Consider the following 21,821-nt stretch of genomic DNA (forward strand, 5'->3'; position numbering starts at 1 on the left):
CGGCTTATGCCGGGAATGATAAAAAAACGATGTGCGCGCGCGAAAATACCGAAGCATAATATAACAGTTTTATTCACGGCGGTTAGTGTAAATATGCGAGATTATGAGCGCCATACAGGCCGGAACGTATAGCCCTAAGTGTGCGTTTGACGCAACGTGTTTGCGCCTAATTCCGCGACTCCTCGATCCTCCCGCCGCGGATGGCCGGCAAGAATCGCAAGTGGTTATGTAACGTAGAAAAAAAAAAAAAAAAAACGACACTCCAAGACATTATAATTACGCTTAAGAACTACGATTCATTTGAAATACATTTCATCAGAGTGTAATCCCTTTCTAAAAAAGCCGTGTCACCTATGTGAATTTCGTTCATATCGATTCCTTGAAGCCTCTTTTCCGCGATGCTGATTGGTTCTCTCGTTTGTCTCGCTTCGCAGTTAAAGGTACAAAATCAAAAGTTTCAAATTTCATCCAATCAATTCTTATCTCCGAAAATTAGGAGCGTTACGCTCATCGCCACTACGAACCCAGGTAGCTAAATCCGGTTATAAATATTGTAACAAGAATACACTGGATAACGTGTCCATTGGTTATACGTTAAATTATAACAGATATATAACAGATAATGTGTCTATATTCCTGCGTACGTCCCTTATCTCGACTTTCGCGTCCTCGAGATGGAATCTTGACGCCCACGGGAAAGGAAACAAATATGCGGCGCGTAGCTCCTTAGTCGCGCCAGTTAATCGTGCAACGCATGCAGGTAGCGCGGAATTGCATCGGGCCATAGAGAGCTAATCGCGATCGCAGGTGGCATGGAAGAGACCGCGCGAAGCGAGGAGAGGAGAGGAGAGAGAGAGAGAGAGAGAGAAAAAGAGAGATTCGCAAAGCCCCCGGGTCTTATATACACGTACCCACGTAATCCCGTTCAACGTATCCCTCTCGAGCAAGCAGAGCGATTTCGTGATCCCGACGCGCTGACACGCCGAGGGATGGACAACCGCGTGCGTGTCCCACAGCAATTTCCCCATGGGATTCGCCGATCCGCTCGAGATTTAATGTAGCAGGAAGTGCGGGCGGGATCCGCGGATGATACTCGCCGTGTAATTTACGCTTGGCGTGCGAGCGAGAAAATGCGACGATGGCCGCGAATCTGCGAAGAGTAAATAGGTATATACGTGCAGCCCCACGAGAACTGCAATGTGTTTATGTAGACTTGTATGTACACCGCGCTTCCGTTAGAGACGTGCGGATATTAATAGTGAAAAACGGTGAGTAAGTCAGATACTTTCCCCGTCTAATTGTGCAATTAGTATAGGGAGAAGTAAAGAGGAGAGGAGAAGCGATTACCTTTCTCGCTTTTACTCCTCGTCCTTCTTCGTCCTCTCTACTTTCTCTATCACTCTCACTCTTATTCTTGAACTTCTTCTACGTTATATCTGTGTAATGGATTGACTTCCCTGTGTCGGGCTAGTGACACGTGGAAAAACATAGGCAGTAAGGTAATTGAAATTTTTTATTTGCTACTGATTATGCTATTGCCTTACTGCTTCATTGTGATTGATCGATTTACTTACGTCTTACGTTGTATCACTTATAGCTTTCTGCGTGCCAGTTTTAGGGTCCTTTTAACAGATATATAGTAAGTCTAAAGCTATAAGGGAATTGACAGCTTGAATTTGCTATTACAATATTGTGTTTATCACGGTTCTAGTTAGCAGGTAAAAAAATTATTATAAGTACCTGTACAATATATTGTACCTCATCTGCGCTTTGGGAATTTTTCTATTTTTATGATGAATTATACAAAATTAAATAGTAATGGTTTAGGAATTATTTTTGAAACAAAAATATATAAAATATTTTTTATTACTTATGTAAGTATTTATATAAATATAAAGGTTTAAAAAAATTGGCCATACGTTGATTACATATGTACGCAATATGGCCCAGTTATATATTTTCCTTGTTTTTATATTTTTGACTTTTTTAAATATTTTTAAAGAAATGCAAAATATAAAATTAATTAAAATTTAATTAAGCATTTATTAATGTATTTATGGAAAAAAATTATATATACAACTATTTATTAAATATAAAACTGTGTTTATTTACTACAAGGCGTTATCTTAACTTTTAAAATATTCTCCAATTAACTGCAGAAAGATAAGAAATATTAATCAAAAGTTTAACACTAAATAAACAGAATCTTAATTTTTGTATACTATTAAGATATATTATGTTTTCTGTTATCCTGTAGAATTCCTGGTTATAATAATTTCATTATACAAAGTGTTTTCTTTTTTAATTATAAACAACACGTTTTAAAAATGCAAAGTAAATATAGTGTTAAAAAGCATAAATAAAAATCACATTAATATGAATTTGTAAACGGATATTTATAATTACTTACCTCTGAAATTTTAGATTTAGGAGAGCACAATTTAAATAAAATGTGATTACAAACCGTAGAAAACAGATTTTTACCAGTGCGTAAATGTATCATATTGACTTCCTGAGTGATATATTAACATTATTTATAAAATTCGTTGTGTAACTATTTAAAAATGTGGATGAGTCAAACTAGGTAAATATTGGTTATATTAATTGGTATACACTAGGTTATATTGAGTGCAGGTCTTATTAGTCTTATTGTATACGTTATTTCATTTATTATAGTCCTAAAGCCTGCATCAAATTACCGAAGATTGAAGATTTTGAATTGAATTAGTTGGTTGAATTTTAATTTTTATAGTTTGCAATTTTCAATGCCTAGTTAGATATGGAGATTTTTAATTCCTTCAAAACTGACGTTGAAATTTGTAATAATGCAAGTTATCTGACATGCTCTCTGAATCTGTGAGATTCATTTACGTTGATTAAAAAGCCCTAATCAAGGAATTAAAGTGACATAATTGGTATAAAATTAATAATACTTCAAGATTTATAACTGACACTTCAATTTCTCCTATGAAAAAGCATTCCTATGAAAAAGCAGAAATTACGAAGGATCGACCGACGACTTTTGCGGGGGAGGGGAAAAAAAAGTTTGTAGAGAATATTATCAACAGCGATCACCGCCTCGTACAATCAGATGAACAGGATATCCTCGGTATACCAGATACCAATCCAAGATAGCGCCGAAGCGTGTGTTTTATAGAAATGTCTCTTCTTGAATTCCCCTCGAGGGGGAAAAAGAATTCCGTTGCTGATGTACACCTTCCGCGGCCGGGCATCCCGTTCGCATTTATATGAACGCGTATTACAAGCTCAACGTACGTATATAAAATGCAAACGCGTAAGGCGCAAGGGACACGGTTCACACTACCGTTTAATAGGAAGCCGCAAAACTAGATCGGTAACTCCGGGCAGCACGTATTTATTGCCACCGCGGTCGTGAAAGATGGCTCGCACATAAAATTAGGGAAAACACGTAATTGTTATCGCTTGTAATGCTTTTATATATGTTGCGCGTCGGACGGCGCTGTCCGGATAGCGGCTAATGTACGCGCGCCTCCCGTGCGAAATCCGCGCGGATTTTTCTAACAAATGGAAGCGCAAGTGTTTTCTCCTGGATGGTGTGTGGGTACGTACGTATTTCATAAATATCAGAACCTGTGAATCTGAAATAAAAATCTCGGGACTTTAAATCTCGAGTTGCTTATTACGTACTAGTTGACTAAAATTTCTATAGAGAGAGAATTTTCTCTTAAAATTTACCCTCAAAATTGGGGTAATTACGGAACAGTTGTACAAATTTTGATAAAATGTGGCTACAATTTTTATGAAATTTAGTGTAATTTAATAAAATTTTGTTAAATTTTACCTTAAAATTTACACTTAAAATTGTTGTAATTGTTATAATAAGTAAAGTTGGATAACGCGTTGGATAAACTTTAAAGAATTTTTCTGATTTAATAAAACAGTTTAGTAAAATTTACTATAATTTTAATAAATTTTAATAACAATTTTATTGGAAATACATTAAATTTTTTAGAATTTACTTCCAGAATCACAGAGTAACAACATGAGTTCAAAAAATTTTATAATTTTAATTAAATTCAGTCTAATTTATTATAATTTAAATTTTTAATAATATTCTTTATATTATTTCATGAATATCATGATTCTGAGAGTGAATTTTATGACAAAATTATCTCGTCGTGCAAATTTAAAATCTCTCCAATTTCTTTCCCTTCTTTTTCTTTCTCTAAGGTTATCATAAAAACTATATGTCACAGTTTTATATCAGATGAATGGAAACATTTGTACACTTTATATCGCATCTAAATTATTATTGCATACATTTCGCACTGCGCTAACAAGTGGAAACGCGAAACGCGATCGGAAATGTAAATTTTAGCCTACTCTTCGTTCCGTCGTGAATGGCCTGCACGCTCCAGCCACTTTTTGGGGATCGATGAGCACGCGGCTGCTCGCTTTTGGATAAAGAGAACAATTAAGGAAATACCGACATCCAAGCGAGAAGCGTGCGGCATTTTTGTAAACGATAATAAGCAACGCGTGTCGGATTCCCGAGAAGCGGAATAAATTTGTTGCGTTCCGTGGCTCTCGCAATTACGCGTCGCCGTTTCATTTATCGTCGGTTAACCCTCTCTTTTCAAGTCTAGCCGTACGGTAACATCGTTAAGCGCACACAGAAAGCGGAAAACAATTTATTAAAGGAGAATCGGAAGTCATAAACGCAGCAAGCAAACTGGAAATTTGACAGTGTTTACTTTGGCCTGTTTCTACTATTGTAAATTAATCAGTAAAGAAGCTTTTTTTTATAAAAATCTGTGAAATTTTGGTTATACGAATTTTTGAGGTCTTTAATTACGTCTGTATGGTTATTATTGAAATTTCCAAAATGGCGGATCCAATATAGCAGACAAAAATGATAAATTTTGATACATTTTAATAGGTTCAGAAATTATCCATAAATGTTTTTGATGTATGATTTAAATTTGCAATTCCAATTTTAAAATTTAAAATAGAAAAAATAAAAAACAAGGAAAAATAAAAAATGGGATTGAATACCGGCATGTTCTTGTCGTGATTTTGGTTTCGCTCAGAGCGGTTTCTCGTTACAAAATGATAAAAAAGCATGTAAAAAGATGTAATTTTTCAATTTGCTACTTTTATCTGCTATATTGGATCCGTCATTTTAAATTTTGAAACTCTAATTGCAGATTCATAATCAGCAATCTTAAAAAACCTGTAAAAGCAAAGTTTTAAAAGCAATTAAAAAATATCAATGTTCGTTGCATTAAATCTGTTATTTTTTATTTTGGAAATTTGAAAGAAAATAATTTATAATGAGCGATCTTACAAACTCTTACTAAATCAAAACTTTAGAGTAATTAATTGAAAAACATAAAAGTTTTTCCGCCATATTAAATCAGCTTTTTGTATTTTAAAATCTGAAAGCAGATTCGTGATTATTCTGTAAACTCCTGGATAGCATTCGTTGTTAATTTTTAGTAGTTTTCTTTTCAATAAGTTTTAAACTAAAGTGATGATGCCATATAGCTTCTGTCTCCTTTACTGATCAACTCTAAAATTTCGATTTGACTTACTTTCTATCTTTTTAGCTCTAAGGATTTTTAGAGTTAAAAAGAGTAAAAAGTAAGTTAAACTTATATTAAATTACATTAGTAAAAACGAGGTTTAAAGAAAACTAATGGTTTGAAATTTGTAAGAAATTCATTTTATCTTATTAAAAAAATGGCAAATTTTATATTTGCTGTATAAAGCATATTAAAAATCTAATAATTCAAAATTAAGAATGTACATGTTGTATTCGAGTGTAAGACAAAGATTAATAAAAAACTGTCTAAATGGTCGAGGTGCGTATTGCAAGATGGTATCGCGGTCAGTATGAGATTTTATGCTAAATGCATTGCAATTAAATCTTAAATCAAATTGTCGGGAATAATTACAGTAAAAGTTTTAATTCCGAAAAGGAGATTCGGCTAAGAGATAAAGAGAGTGAATAGAAAAATCATGAAAAAGCAGGCGATGAAAACGCGGTCGGCTGTCATGCGTTTAATTACTAATCAGAGACGCCAGGTTATCGCGTGGTTGATTCCCGCCACAAAGTTTCTGCCGACTTCCTATGAAAGATAAATACAGGGTGGCTAGAAAGACGAAATGAGAATTTATAGCCAAGATGCATTCTTCGATGAGAATTCAAATTCAACTTTGCTACTTCTCTTTCCTCTTTTTCCATTCCCTTTTTTAGGGCGAAAGAATTTAATCAGTACTTTCCATCAGTGAGATATTTGTAATTTAAAATGAAACGTAAAGAAGTAGAGTGTATCACCAAGAGCATGTTTCATTTTTTACGTTTTTCTCTGAAAAAGAAGTTCAACGGAAGATTCACTTCTATTCAGAAATATTTCATTTGTTGTAATTCAAAAGACTTTTTCCTGATTAAAGATCAAGAGTGTTTAAACAGAGAAAGGATATGTATTATCGCTCAAAGGTTTTAACACGTTTGAAATTTTTTTCTTATCTTACGAAGAGTTAAGCATCTTGATTAAAAGAATCGCAGAGGAGTTTTTTAAAAATGCATTTTAAAGAGGAAAGATAAAACTTTGAATCTGTCTTTTATTTTCTCTACGATATTTTTGTTTCTATAATAAATTACATAGAGTTAAAAAATTGGTGTTTTTACTCTTAATATTCTTTTTACTTTGAAGTGTTGTTTGAATTTAATGAAATTATTGAACATTATTGAATAAAAGTTAAAAAAATTAGTTTTAAGAAGCTTTTTATCTAAACTTTAAAGTGCTTTTTTCTTAAAAATAAGTGTGATTTCTTGCAACGATATCGATTTCTGAAAAAACTTATTTCTTATAAAATGGTTCTTAACTATGAAACTAAAGAAAATTTAACGAAAAGAATGTTAAACATGCTTGATTTTTGCACAAATTTTTTCTATAATTTTTAAAGATTTATTATACTTTGTTTTTCATGAAACGCGAGAAAATTTCTAGTGTACTGAGATTTTTGGGCAGTGTAATTAATTTTTAAAATATAAACGTTCATTCGCAATTAATGTAACGTTTGAAATGCATCCCGCATCAGGTTAACGGAGAAAAATCCGACAAATCTCAGCTCGTCTCTAACGGACATGCTATCCCTGCGACCGATATCGAGATTCTCCGGAGTCACCCGGTATAACACAATACGTTCACATAGCGCGTTCGCGGGACGTGCACGCGAATGCAACTAATGCATATTTGTTGGCCGTGCGTTAAGACACGCCGGCCTTTTTATTATTATACATTGTGCGCGCACACACAGCTGTACACACGCCCCGCTCTCGCATAATCACCATCAGATAGCGAAGCGCGCGATCCGTCGATGACAGGAACACGGTAGACGCACCCGAGCCGCGCTTCCCATTCTCGCGTTCATGCTCGGAAATTACCTCTGAAAATTACCTTCCTCCCTTTAAAGTCATCCCACCTCTTGACTCTACTCCCTCCTCCCTCCCCCCCTCTCTTTTCCCTTCGCCGGGCGATAATATGATGCGACGGACGCGGTGCGCGTCTGCTCCGATTGACGTGCACCGGAAGTCCCTTTGAGGAACGCGCACCAGAGGCGTGCTTCCGATCTTGATGAAGGCTGAAGCGTGCAATGAGAGGTTTAGCGTGCAAATTCTTATAAATTTATAGACAGCGCCCCGGTGATTAAGGATTAAAATGCCCTCCTCGTACAATGAATACACCAAATACCTGAGATATATGAATGAATACTTTGAATGCCCAAGAGCTTATTTCACATGAATCGCTTGTCTAAGGAAAGAAGAGAAGGAGAAGAAGAAGAAAGAGAGAGATCTAAGACTATGAGAGTTAGTCTACCGTTCGCACGCGAAGTCGCCTTTCGGTCTGAAGACGAAATTTGTACGTTTGGCCGTTACGCAGGCCGTTAGAATTCACGAACGCGCGCGCGCGAGCAGTGCTCGCCTAATTAATATCTGCAGTTAAATCTGGGATCTAGATCTGAACGAACCGCTAGCTGAAGCCAGCCAGCCAGCCAAGGCTCCCTGATTCCGTTGCTCGTTGTTTCCAACGTCGCGGTGCTGTTCGCGTGTGAATGTTCACTGACCCGACCGGCTTAAGTCCGGCTTAGATCTGCTAGAGTCCCTGGATGGCTTAGACAATCAGACTACCGGGATGGGCGAAAAGGGGACGTAACCGTTCCGATTCGCGTGTAACGAGAGGAAGCACCGCCGCGCGATGCGTTAATCGTTTTGTCGACGAAGGTGTATATTTACGAATTCCGACTTTTTGAGGAGCCGGAAAGTTCTGAACGTACCGTCATCCTGCATTATAACTCTTTTCTACGTCGAACAGTTCGACGATCTACCCGATTTTTGGGTTACCCCACATCTGGGATTTATGAAGTTCCTAGTCTTTCGAATTTCGCATTTTTACCGCGAACAAGCGAAAGGACTGCGTCTGCAGAGTCAAGGGTGACGCTCCTCTATCGCGGAAGGATCGTAAAAATGTTTCTTTCCAACTGTTTTTTTTCTCCTCCTCACGTGGCGGCCGAAAAAAAACGAACGACCGATATACACACGCGCTCCGTAGATTTCACGGTACAGCTGCAACGAGGCGGTTGTAGACGATAAATCCTCGCCGCGGTTGCAGCGGAAGCGTACGGATGTATATCCTGCACGGGAGTAAATTCGCGGCGCGAACGAATCGCAAACGATCGTACGATTAGCTTTTTCCAGCAGCGAGCTATTGTCGGCGACGGATCGAGGAGGCGATGGGGTCGCGTTGAGGGATTTCCGGACGATTGGACGTCGAATATAAACGTCGGAAAGGAAATGACAACAAAGCTATGACTTAACACTTATAGCTAAGCAGATGATATAGCAGAGAAATGATGATTAATTATGATCTTAGATTAATTATGATCATAATTGCTCTTACAAGTGGTGTCCAGGTATGTAACTCGCGGATTTTGAAAAGTTTGATTTTATCGATGGATAATACCTTTCTTCTCTTGGTTTTGATCTGCCTATACACTATTTGTCTCTTCGCTCCGATTTAAGGAGATGTTGACGACAGGTACATAATTCACGGTATTTTTACCATTTCTTAGTTAAAGATGGCGTGTAGAGTTATCACGTCTTAATATTGGCTTGATATAAAAGATTTGCAACTTTATTAATGATGTGCATTAATTTTATATTATCGACCGCGTTCAAGTTGACCGTCACTCCAGCATTCCTTTAAAGAGAGCAAAAGAAATAAAAAGGAGTTGACGATCGAGACGCGTCTCCAGTCTTTTGAAAGTTCGAGGAAGCGTTTCGGTGCGATTCTTCGACGAGGACCGTCATCGGCATGCGGCAATGGTCCCGCTGAAAATTCTCCTGCGCAAAATATATATCCGCGGTATAACACTTCGTGTAATATGTCGCCGGCGATATGTTGTTCGCGTACTTGGATCGGAGTTGCCGCTTACAAATGGCGCGCTGCATCCGCGGCGTATAATTGCGGCAGCGACGAAATGTGGCGGACTCATTCAGCGTTTCTCAAACCAGCGTGCTCGCGAGTGTTGACGAACAGAAAACTAGTGGCGACATCGGGGAAATCGATATACTTGCTGCACAGCTAATTAACTCTATGAATTCTAACTGGTCCTTGTGGTACGTCTTGTGATCGATCTTGAGGTCTTTAATTAGATCAGCGTAAAAACGATTTGGCAGACAGTTCTTGGGAAAAAATGACATTAAGACACTATCGAGAAATTAAATCTGCTTTCAAGTATTTTGTCTAAAAATTAATTTTGTATTAATTAAGTTTCTTCTTGGAAAGAACAAGTTACTAGGACATCCTATAAGTGTATTTATGATTAATATAATGTATAATTTAAGATTACTGATTTTAAAACCTTTAAGATTTTAAATGGAAACTTTTTTGCAATTTAGTTTTATGCGGTTGCACGCGCAGCTGGTGTCGCCATGTCCAAATTCAGGCGACGTTCGCGCGATTTGAGTATCACTGTGCTATTGGGACCGCATTCCCACTACGGGACTCGACGCGGCATTTGAAGACTGCATTTAGAGCGGCGACGCACTGCAGCAAAGAGATAACCCATATGAAGAGCTGTCGGTCCGATTGGCGGTTATGCTGAATAAAATGTCTGATTTGCTGTACTGCCACCGATTCCGATTCCGTGCTCGGGACGGCACGATGACCAACATTCCGTGCCGCGCGTTTATGGGGCCCTCCATGTCGATCACGGATGATCGCTGTCCTCCTCCTCCTTTCAGAGAAAGTCAGAGAGACGGAAAAAGAGAGAAACGGAGAGGAAAAAAAGCGAGAAGAGACGAGAGAGAGAGAGAGAGAGAGAGAGAGAGAGAGAGAGAGAGAGAGACTGAGAGAGGACGGGAAAACACACGGCTGCTTTTTATGGGATATTTAATAAGAGGCCTTATCGTCCAGCGGTGAAGTTAGATACAGAGGCAACGAGGCATCCGCGTCGATATACGACGATGATGCACGTTTAACTGCCACGGCTGTCATCGGACATTACGTCGACGAAAAATACGACGAGGCCCCGAAGAGACCGGCGCGTTACGTCGTGATTTGTGCACTCGCCGCGCTCGGGCTTGATAGCGATCCGTGGCAATCGAGAAGTTTCCCCCTGCTTGATATTGAAGCGACAATTAATGTAGGTGCAAGAAGCCGAGGACCTAAAAATAATCAAGCTTACTAAATCCCGTAAATTAAAGAGATAAAAGATAAAGAGATAGATACGTACAAGTAAAGATAAAGAGATAGGTGGACATACAGGTAGACAAATGAAGAAAGAAATTTCTAAGAAGTGAGTGATTAATTCTGGCCTTCCAAATATTTTCGTAATTTTTGTGGAAACATTTATGATCATGGCGATCAATGATCTATGCATAGCTCATTGTCAGTGTAAAAATCAGACTTACAGTTGACGAGTCCCGAATGCGAATCTACTGGAAGACAAAGCAATACAATAATTATTAATCTCATTAGTCAATTAAGTTTTAAATAAAATTATATAGCTATTATATTTATATTGCCTTATCCATAAAGAAAATATGTTTTTAGCCTTTTTTATAAACAAAGAAACATTTTATTAAATATTTTAGTTGCATTTAATTTTTAAATGCATAAAATACGTAATAAAAGAAGACCTGGTAAGTTTACATTCTTTTTATTAAATAAATACACTGCAGATACGCTTAGCGGCGTCGAGAGTGAATGAGTGAGAGAATGAGTAAGGGAACGAAAGAACAAACAAAACAGCGCGGATTAGAAGTTGTTGACAATAATCGCGAGAAGGTGAAAGAATGAGTGGACGAGCAAAATAGCACAGAAAGTACCGAAGATTAGGATATCCGTAAAACACAAAACAGTTGATCATCCTATTACCGTAATACCAAAGTACCTGACAAAAATTGTTCTATAAAAATTTTACATAACATAACTTCATAGTTTGTTTTCGGTCAAGCGAGCGGGCTCGAAATTTCAAACAAGTTGAAAAAAAGCGTGATTCCCGTACGAGTCAGCATTAAAGCTAAGATGCACAGGTAACGGGGGCATCAAACTCTCAGGTCTCGGACGGCGGACCCGGGCCCGCTGCAGGGGGTCCAGTCACGCTGACATGTTTATCACACTCGTTCCCTGGACTCGTGCCATGCGTTATGCGAGAACTTTGTATTATGTCGGAAAGAGACAGAGAAGGAAAGAACGAGACAAGAAGGAGGAGAGAGAGAGAGAGAGAGAGAGAGAGAGAGAGAGAGAGAGAGAGAGAGAGAGAGAAAGAAAAGAGGGAGAGAGGGAGAAAACCCGTGAGGTTTCACGTTACTGGCGACACAATGACGTTGTGCGTGTCTCTTAACATTTTTCATCGCCGCGGTACGATATGCTGCGCGCAGGATCTCGAGTGATAGCGAGATCTAACACGAATATCTGTTTCATACGAATACCGAGGACACACTTTTAAAATTCAACAAATTGAGAGATCGAATGTACTAAAACGCAGAACACCGTATTGTTGCAGACGTCGCGGTCAAAAGGTGTAATATATATAATATTTCTCTGAATATTAATATTTTAATATTTTACATTGCTTACTTTCATTACAACGTTACGTTCTCTTTTTCACACGCCGTCTCCTTCCATTTGTCAAACGCCCAGAGAGCTCAATTTGTCTCTATTTATTATCCTTGGACAAACAAGTTAATCGTGAATACGCGAATCACGCGATGTTCGCAACTTCTCGTTCATCACTTAAGCGAAGCCGTGCTAAAATCATTTGTAGCTTCGCAATAACGAGGTGAGATGGTTTATGTAATCGCGTCGAGATCTGTCGATGCGCCCTTTCGCGTGTCCCTCGTGTGTGTGTATGTGTGTGTGTGTGTGTGTGTGTGTGTGTGAGCAACAAATGAAACATTGTATTATTCATTTCCTTATCATCGTCGGCCATCTATATTCCGGTCGCGCGATACTTGCCGCTTATTTTCGCCTCACTAAAACGCTTCTGCTCCTCTCTAATTTTTCTCCTTCGAGCGTTGTCTCTTTCCTGTCTGCTGATCAAACTCGTAAACAGATAAGCATAATGTATTATTGCATTAAATTAAAGTCACTTTTAAATTATAACTGAGCATTGCATCGTGTATTATTATCTGCGAAAGATATTATTAATTTACATACAATAAAAAGAGATTTGTGATATTAATATTTATTTTCTTTGATTATATATATATATATATATATATATATATATATTTCTCTACTTGAAAATTTCTAAATAAGTTTAATATTTTCTTCAAAAATTGTCATGAAAGTAAAGAGTTAAAAGTCTAATCAAAGATTATATTTTCAACAATATTCTAGTAAAAAAGGTTTTATTTATGTTTCACAGAAGTCTTTACAATTTCTTTCTAACGGTAAAAGATTTCATTCGAACATTGTTCATAAAATTTTTTATAAAAATAAACTCCTAAAGACGTTTGAAATATAATGAAATTTTTTTATTACAATATTGTTAATAGTATATTGTGTTACAAGTGCGGAAGGTTTGCATGCGTCTTTTATTGTTTCATCTATACTTAAATGTCATCAAATCATAAAATATCGATAAAACTTCTCGGGAAAATATTTAACTTTACATATTTAGAATATTAAATTAATCAATTTTTTTATTTTTCAAGGATGAATTACTCCTTTCAATATCAATAAGATTTTTTTTCATGTTAATATTTAAATAATTAAGACATCATTTGCCTTGATTCAATTTGCTACATGCATTCAAGATATATGCTTCCGGGAACGGAAATGCGTTTACGGCTAGAATTCTCTCCAACCCCGCGGTTATCTGAATTATAAAGATACGCGGGTATACTTCAGTCAATGATCTGTGACGCGAAAGACGTAGATAAGTCTTGACAGCCTCGAGATAATCGCACGTCTCTTCAAAGCTAGCGCACGCTTTATTCTTATATTAGAGCCATATTTATAGTCATATTTCCGCTGAGAAACTCAGCTAAATCCAGTTTTAAAACGTGATACGATTTAATAGACGAATATTGATATTTATTTTAGATATTCGATTACTTGATTTCGTTATTTTAAGAAATTAGGAATTTTGATGAAATGTGATTTGTCTTGAAACATGATCCTAATTCTATATTTCTCGCGATTTAATTATCAATTCTTGACAAAAAATATTATATATAATTACATTTATTTGTTCTATTAACATTACAACACTATTAACATATATGTTCTATTAAACAATGTTTTAGTTTTTTCGAAAGTTTGTAATTTTATTTGCTTGCTTTTTCTTTGACAGACCTCTATATATATTATTATTATATGAAATTGTTTAAATTCTTTATCTGTATTAGAACGAAACCGTTATGAAATTATGTTCCATGTTATATATGAAGATTGTTAAATAGTTCTTATTTTACATTTTTCTTTTAGAAAATAAGGAAATCTCAGATAAAAGAAGCACAACTCTTTGACATTCTTTTTCTTTTTGAACAATAAGTACCACCCAGATAATAAGCTGACGTTTGATTGATTAGTTGTCATTTTGACATCAAAATATTATTTAAGATAAACATACTTAGTTTCCTTTGTGTAATATATTTTCTTGATGAAATTTTTGAAAGCTGAGTAATATGAAAATAATAATTGAATAAATATTATTCTTTTCTTTGGTTAGTCGAATCCTTCAATTTGAAATTGATTTTATACTGACTATGCTCTTAATTACGTGATATTTTATAACCAAAATGTATAATATAATTCTATAAACAAAAATGTGAAAAAAGGGGGTAAAATAATAGGAAGCGATAAAAAGAAATCTAATAATTACCGTAATCTGATTTCCACGAGTAAGAATTCACAATCTCACTTTCAACGGTCCATTTTAATTCAGTATTGTTTGCTTTTTCGAATTGTTTCCTGAAAGAACTTTACCGTCATTTTCATGACAAGAAACTTCTATATTCACTTATTCAACGATTTTCTTCTTCATAGGATTTTACTCGATCGAGTTGCAAATTCACGATTCAATATTTTTTGTTAAAATGATCTTCGCGACACGTGCACGCAAACTGTTTGAGCGGCTCGGCGTGATTTTAATATAGACATTCATTATCCACATAGTCTATGATATGGCCTAAGAACATAGGAACATGTATATGTTGACGGTTAATGGCTTTCAAGTGAGTTAAAGGAGAAAGAGTGAGAGAAAGAAAAACGTAGGGAAGAAGAAAAAGAGCGAGAGAGAAAGATCTCGGTCGTTAAAAAGGATTTCCCTACGATATATCTTCATTTACGCGCGGTAAATAACTCACGTGTCCGTGTGTGTCGCGCCGCTCTCTCGAAAAAATTGTGTCAGCACTTGTGACTGGTTTACTTTTTCGCCGCCCCTCGGTGTCGTCGAACGTCCTCTGAAGAGGACGCGTAATCGGAGATGTGCGTCGATGTGCGGAAACTGGAACTATTTAGTAGAGAGGAGAGAAGGTGGTTATGGACTAGATGAAGATTATGGAATTAACGATATTTCGTACATTTTGTGTTGAATTTAGGGGATAATCTAAATTATTCCTTTACATACTGTTTTGACTTAAATTTACATACTGTTTTAGACGTTATAGTCACTGACAAGACCACTGGTCATGCATGTTTATTGTGTTGTCATAAAAGTTGCATTTCAGTATTACAGGTAGCTGAAAATGTAGCTGAAACAACTACAGATCTTTTGTATTGAGAAAAAAAGTAGATTATGTTATAAAAGAAGTTAAATTCTATTCTCTTTTTACTTTTTTCTCCTATTTTTTTAAAGCTGGATTCGAGATTTTGGATACTTCAAATTTTTAGAATGCTCTTTTACTACTTTTATAATGGATTATACGGGTTGATACAGAAGTAGGGAAAAGGGTATTTTAACCCAGCAAAGGTGTTTATACTATAAGAGGTTTATATTTATTACAAAAGGATGTAAAATATCTTAGAAGCGAAGAAATCTAGGTGTGTCTCACGAATTTTGAAAAGATCGATACTGCATATAATGTAAAAGTAACATGTGTAATATTCGGGTATCAATGAATCAGAGTTACCAAGTTTTGTTTTCTTTATCATTTAAAATCAAATATTTCTTTTTTTTTTACATTAACTTTTTCTCGTGTTTTAATTTAACATATATTTTTGAAATTTATTCAATTATTTAAAATTTATTTGAAAAATATAAAAATTAAACAAAATTAATTTTTTTTGAACAATTTGAAACACATTAAATTGTTTTTTTAATGTTGCATTCTTTAATAAAAACTGCAAGTTTAAGAAAATTAATACTTAGGCACTTTAGATAGACTGATTCTGTGAAGCTTTAGTTATTTGCTATTATGTTTGTCACGCGTACAATTTATTCTAAACTTTGAAATTTTGTAATTTTAATGTTTTGATTTATTGGCACCTGAATACATATTTCTTTTATGATACCAATCCCTATATTTATTTATAGAATTTTCTCAAAATTTACGAGATACATAGATACAGATCTCCCCTTCTCAGTGTAACATATCTTATATTAGAGAAGCAACATTTCTCTCTTCTTCCATTTCTTATTCATTATACATTTTCTTCGTTGCTTTTCAAGATTCTCCTCGTTCGTAATATCATAAGTTTCGTTCAGAAATTAAAAAGTGAAGTCCTAAATGTAACATTTAACAGGTACACGCTCGCCTGCTATATTCTGTTCATCTGTTGAAACATTAAAACGCGCGCGCACGCGACATTGGTACAATAAACCTTGTTTAGCGAGGGGTAATCCCCAGTTCTCAAACACACTTTCCAGTGACGCTCATAAATAACAGGCAGCTCCAGCGCGAAAAGGGTAGGAGACGAGAGGGGAACACGCTGAGTAAGAGGCATCGAGTTGTTCAAGTCACATCACTACCGGCCGTTTGATAAGGCCGATAAAGCGCATAGAGAATGCTTGTCCCCGCGTCTCACCCTGTCCCCCTTCAACGTTGGTATCTTAATGTCCGTACGGTCGACCTGTCTTCTTCTCGCTCTCTTACTGTTAATCTTCCTCCCCCCTTCCTCCTCGCACTCTCTACCCTATCCTTCCGTTTTTTCTTCCTCGTCGATGCCATAAATTATGCGACTGCAGCGTGCGCGCAGCTGCGCCGATGCCCCGAGAACGATCTTCCCGATCTTCCCGATTCTCTCTCGGTGCCGTACCGGTGGTCCAAGATCGAGAAAATCGACGCCGAACCGGATTACGGGGAGAGATTAGAGCCGGATTAGAGAGGCGGATGAGCTGAGAGTTTGGTTATGAGATATACATGTATACGCTGAACCGCGGAATTTAATGCCACGCAACACATCAGATCGCTACATCTTGGGATGATTCTTTCATCGGGCTAACGTGCAGCCGGATTGTGCGCTTCTGTGTAAATATACGTGAATATATCACCAAGAAAGAAAGTTATGAATTACGGTGGATTTAATTTTAGAAGGAACAAAGATTTTGAGAAGCGAAAAAAGGGAATCTATGGCTATTATAATAAATAAGAATCTATGTTTAAATACGAGAGGAAAGAAGTATAATTATTGTAATTTATAATTATTTTTAGTGCTAATTTGTCTTCACGGGATCTTGGTGACTGATAATAATTTTATTATAATTAAAATTACTATAAAATAGAATAATAATTGTGCGAATCCTCCGCGCTACATATTCGTCGGTCTTGAAACACAATTCTTATATAAGGCATAATATCTGAATACATAATATTACAAGCAGTTTTAGTCTTAATGCTATCAAGCATAAGATTCTGCTCTAAAAAACTGAAGAAATTATTGCGAAAAATAACACCTCAGTCAGAATAGGAACCTTTATTTCTACATTGCTATTTTTTTTTTCACGCAATCTTCACAATTTTTTCGAATAATTTTACAATTATTCGATTTACCATAGCGAGATGGAAACGTAAACATAATAGAAGCGGGGAATTATTCGGATCTTTTGTATTTTGAAAACGGACGACAGGTATTTCACGTGTTACACGCGCGGAAACGAACACGCCTCGTTGGGTTTTCCACAGATGACAGGTGTTATAATGCCACCGTGAAAAGTCTCGGGGCAGCTGCCATTTTATTGGGGTCGGCGACGTGTCGAAAAAACATTTTACGATACGAGTGGTTGAGCAGTGGATTTTGAATGAGAGCGGGAGAGAAAGAGAGAGAGAGAGAGAGAGAGAGAGAGAGAGAGAGAGAGAGAGAGAGAGTTTCCAGTTATGCTCATTTATAGTTCAATCGATGCGCATCGCCGCGGTTCTCGATTGCACTCTATATGTTCGTCGAACCAGGGATAAAAATCATAAATCCCGAGTTAGAGGAATGCGTCAACCGTAAAATAAGCGATTATACAGAGTTCATTGTAAACTTTATGTCTCACTCACTGTGAGATATATCTACACTAAGTTAGGGATGTATATTATGTATTAGGATTACGTTAGCGTTCTGTACTATTAAAGAATTTCCCACAAGAATAAAATAACATAATTTTTTTTAATCTGGCGCTAAATTTATTTTTTCCTTTAATAATTGTTTGAATTTCTTAAGAGTCTACTTCTTAGTTTATTATTATGAAAAAATTATTGCTTTATATTTTAAACATTATTTCTTTACATCTATATATATATTATTAATAAGCATACACTTTTTCCTTACATGTAAACTTCTTTAAACTTAGTAAGGTTTTTAAGATCGTTGGTTACAAATATAAAGCCGGATTCTAGAAATTTAAAAAATAAAGAATAGCGGATCCAACATGTGCATTAAAAATGGACCCAATTATTTGAAACTTGATATATAACCAATTTTGAAATCATTGATTACGAATATAAAACATTTAACAAATGTTATAATGTTGTTGCTTATAAAAAAATACTTTTGTAAAATTTTGATTCGTTATCTTGTATTTTAGAAATTTGCAAACTTTTATTATATTTATTAAAAATTTTTTATTACAGAATCTTTTACACCAAATCAAAATTTCAATCAAAATCCAAATGGAACTTGAAGCTTCCATCAACAATTGTGCTTTAAAATATTGACTTCTGATTTGGATTCAGCGATTTATAATTCTATTAGGAAGTTTCAAAGAAATCAGAATAAAAGAAACATTTTTTTTTCATTAAAAGATGTCACATGCACATAAGATGTAACTTTGAATCTGACTACAAATTTAACTTTTCGAATTTGTTTAGTTTTTATAAAAATAAAAACACTTACACACATACACGAAATCTTTTCCGCCAATGAGCACAGTAGTAATTATTTTTGTCTATTCTATAAATGCGTAATTTTTTATTGATTTAATTCGACTAATATGTTGAGAATTGCTTCCCGCATAAATTATCCTGACTGTTATCTCGAGATGGCCAGTTGACCGAGAAATAAATAAGTGAACAAGCATCGTCGGGGAGAGATATCGTTGATGTTTGCGTGCATTTTCGTCGGTGTTGCGTACACTCACGTAACGCTTGGTCGAGCGAGTGCATCGAACGCGTCGCTGCAACTGCGCCGACGATGATGCACTCCTCGCGAGGTGCGCGTCGGGAAGAAGTGCGGCGCAACGTCACCCTCTTCATTCTCTTTCTCGAGGGGGCTGCGCATCAGGCTGGCGTCTGATTGATATACGGACTGTTAAGTGTTTGCAATAACCGACGTTTATATCCACCTCTAATACACACAGCCATAAATAACTGGCCACTTCGAAGTCCGCCCGCGAAACCCGTGCCCGAGAGAGAGAGAGAGAGAGAGAGAGAGAGAGAGAGAGAGAGAGAGAGAGAGAGAGAGAGAGAGAGAGAGAGAGAGAGAGAGATCGAACAAGGTACCAGCGCGAACCACGTCGAGCTCCTCTTTCTTTTTTACCCTCTTTCGCTGTATTTGCGTGCTAACGCTGGCTCGCGTGGATGAAAATAAAACGAAGGTAAAGCTGTGTGAATTATGTATCACTAAAGGTTGGAGATCACCTGAAAGAATGTAGACCTTGACGATTTTTGGAAGATCGATCTCGGAAATGGTAGAAAATTGTTTTTGTTTTCTCAGGTTTCTGAACTTTTGTATGAGCAATCTTCATCGGGACTTGATTTTTGGGGGTTTCCGAGATGGGGGGTGGAAGAGCGCCGCGAGAGAACACAATTGTACACAATGAAGTTAGAGAGAAGGTAAAGAATGACAGCTGGCTCCAGGACTCACAGGTGCATGCCGAAAGGATCTTTTAGGGATGGCCGAGGATTGAAAGCGGCACAAAAGGGCGTGTCGACCCGCTAAACGCGCGGGATGTAAACGAACGATTTCACACAAATTAACAAAGCACGAGCGTTCATTTAAAAATAAAATCTGTGTCGCCCAGCGAGGAATCATTGAGCTCGTGCGCCATTCTACTGGCGCAAAAGGCAAGATGAGGCTCGCACGCTTTCTGTACAAACGCTTGTCATTTTGTCGAAAACCCAGGTGAAAACCAGAAAATCTTCCTGAAACTGGCTATTTCCTCTGTTTATGATATGTTTTAGTGTATTTGCAGCGAAGTTCAAAAACTCAAGGAATTTGCAAAAAATTTTAAATTGCCCAAAACAGACATGATAAGCTACATTTTCTTTTCTTGCAAAATATTTACAAGTTAATATATTTATACGAGGAATTCCTGAAAGTTTTTTACTTTAATATAAAACATATGTAGCGCGACTATATAGAAAAATTTGCTATAAAGAGTAAGTAAGGTTTGTTATTAATAGATTTTATATAGAAAAGAGCTTCATGAATATATACGAACTATGTTAATAAAATTATTCAAACTGACGCATGGAAAAATGTTATATCAAAAATTACCATGCAAATAGCTTTGGACTGTAAGAAGAAATTTTAAGAGAATTATAATATAAGTAATGTAAATATAATACGATAATTTGATAAAAATATAGTAAAAATTTTTATAATTTGTCATTTGGTCTGCGCTTCATATTCACCATAGTAATTTTTATAAAATTTTCTCCGTGTACTGATAAAGAATAACTTGACGTCATAACTTAAATTTTTTTTTAATGCACTTGTTTGATTTTTGTTGAAAATCCTTTAGTTTAAAATTATTGTAATATGCACAAAATTATTAAAAATATTTTTAAGAGTTCCATCTTCTAAACGATGAATTTTTTAAATTGAAATACATAAATATTTTTCTTGAATTTAACTAGATTATTATTACATACCAATATCAAAATATCATTTTTTTTGCGCAAGAGTGTGCGGCTTAAGATGTCGGGGTTGGGTTAACTAATTTGATGTTTTATCAATCACGAGCTGCCATGCCGGCGGTTTCATTGCGACGGGGCTTTTTCCGGTATGATGGATGAATCCTGCGAGTCTGTAATATGAAACGGGACGGGGTTCAGGACACACGTCCTGTCGCGCGCGGGCTGATCGCATTGTTTATGAGATTTTTATAGAGGTGAAATATTGGGGGATACACACGCGCCTCCGCTCGATAAGCCGGATGATAAAACGCCATGGAAATGTCCCATTTTTTTACCTAAGCGTTCCGCAATTAGCTGCAGATCTGAATTGCTAGACAAATTGTCGCGGAATAAGTTATAGAGGAATAATTAAAAAAACATATTTTCTGACATTTTATCCTTATGTTTGAGTTTAAAAATATTTGGTGGATTTCATGTAAGTCGTAACGCGGTAAATACATTTATATTGATTATAAATAATTTTTTAATCGCCATTAACGCAGCAAATTTTTTTCATGAGCTTTTCAAGAGAGTGTTCTTAAATCATATTTGATCATTATTCTTTTTATTATGTTAGACATTATATACAGAATATTACGTATCATAGTTCTAACGTGGCAAAGTATAAAATTACTGTTTTTACAACTTTAAATTTCTTAAAATTGTAGTGCGATTACGTAATTTGGCGAACAAGATCTTATTTAGCGCTCAAAATTTATAAAAATTATATCCGTTACTTATTGTACGTTTTTTTATTAAACAGTGTATTGTCACACAATATAATTGATTATTTTTAGAGAACAAAATACTGCACATTGCAAATTTTGATAGCTACAATAAACTTTAATGCATCTCTTTTTATGTGTTTCATATGTACGATGTATAAATTACATTTACAAAGTGGCGTACATTTTCGTGCCCCTTCTGCTTGCCTTTCTTACAAATAGCTGTATTCTCAAAAAAATCGTACGAGGGTAGATCGTGCTCAGAATATTGCTGC

At 36.0% G+C, this 21,821-nt stretch overlaps 1 long non-coding RNA gene across 1 annotated transcript; it reads right to left on the reverse strand.

The window, feature by feature from the left end:
- Positions 1-4,778: 4,778 nt before the first annotated feature.
- Positions 4,779-20,475, reverse strand: LOC118645718. The gene is made up of 2 exons (XR_004963403.1): positions 18,819-20,475; positions 4,779-10,990 (listed from the first exon to the last, which is right to left on the reverse strand). It is a non-coding gene; the product is annotated as an uncharacterized LOC118645718 (long non-coding RNA).
- Between the last annotated feature and the right edge of the window lie 1,346 nt (positions 20,476-21,821).

This window comes from Monomorium pharaonis, chromosome 5 (genome assembly GCF_013373865.1).
Source record: "Monomorium pharaonis isolate MP-MQ-018 chromosome 5, ASM1337386v2, whole genome shotgun sequence".
Classification (NCBI taxonomy): domain Eukaryota; kingdom Metazoa; phylum Arthropoda; class Insecta; order Hymenoptera; family Formicidae; genus Monomorium; species Monomorium pharaonis.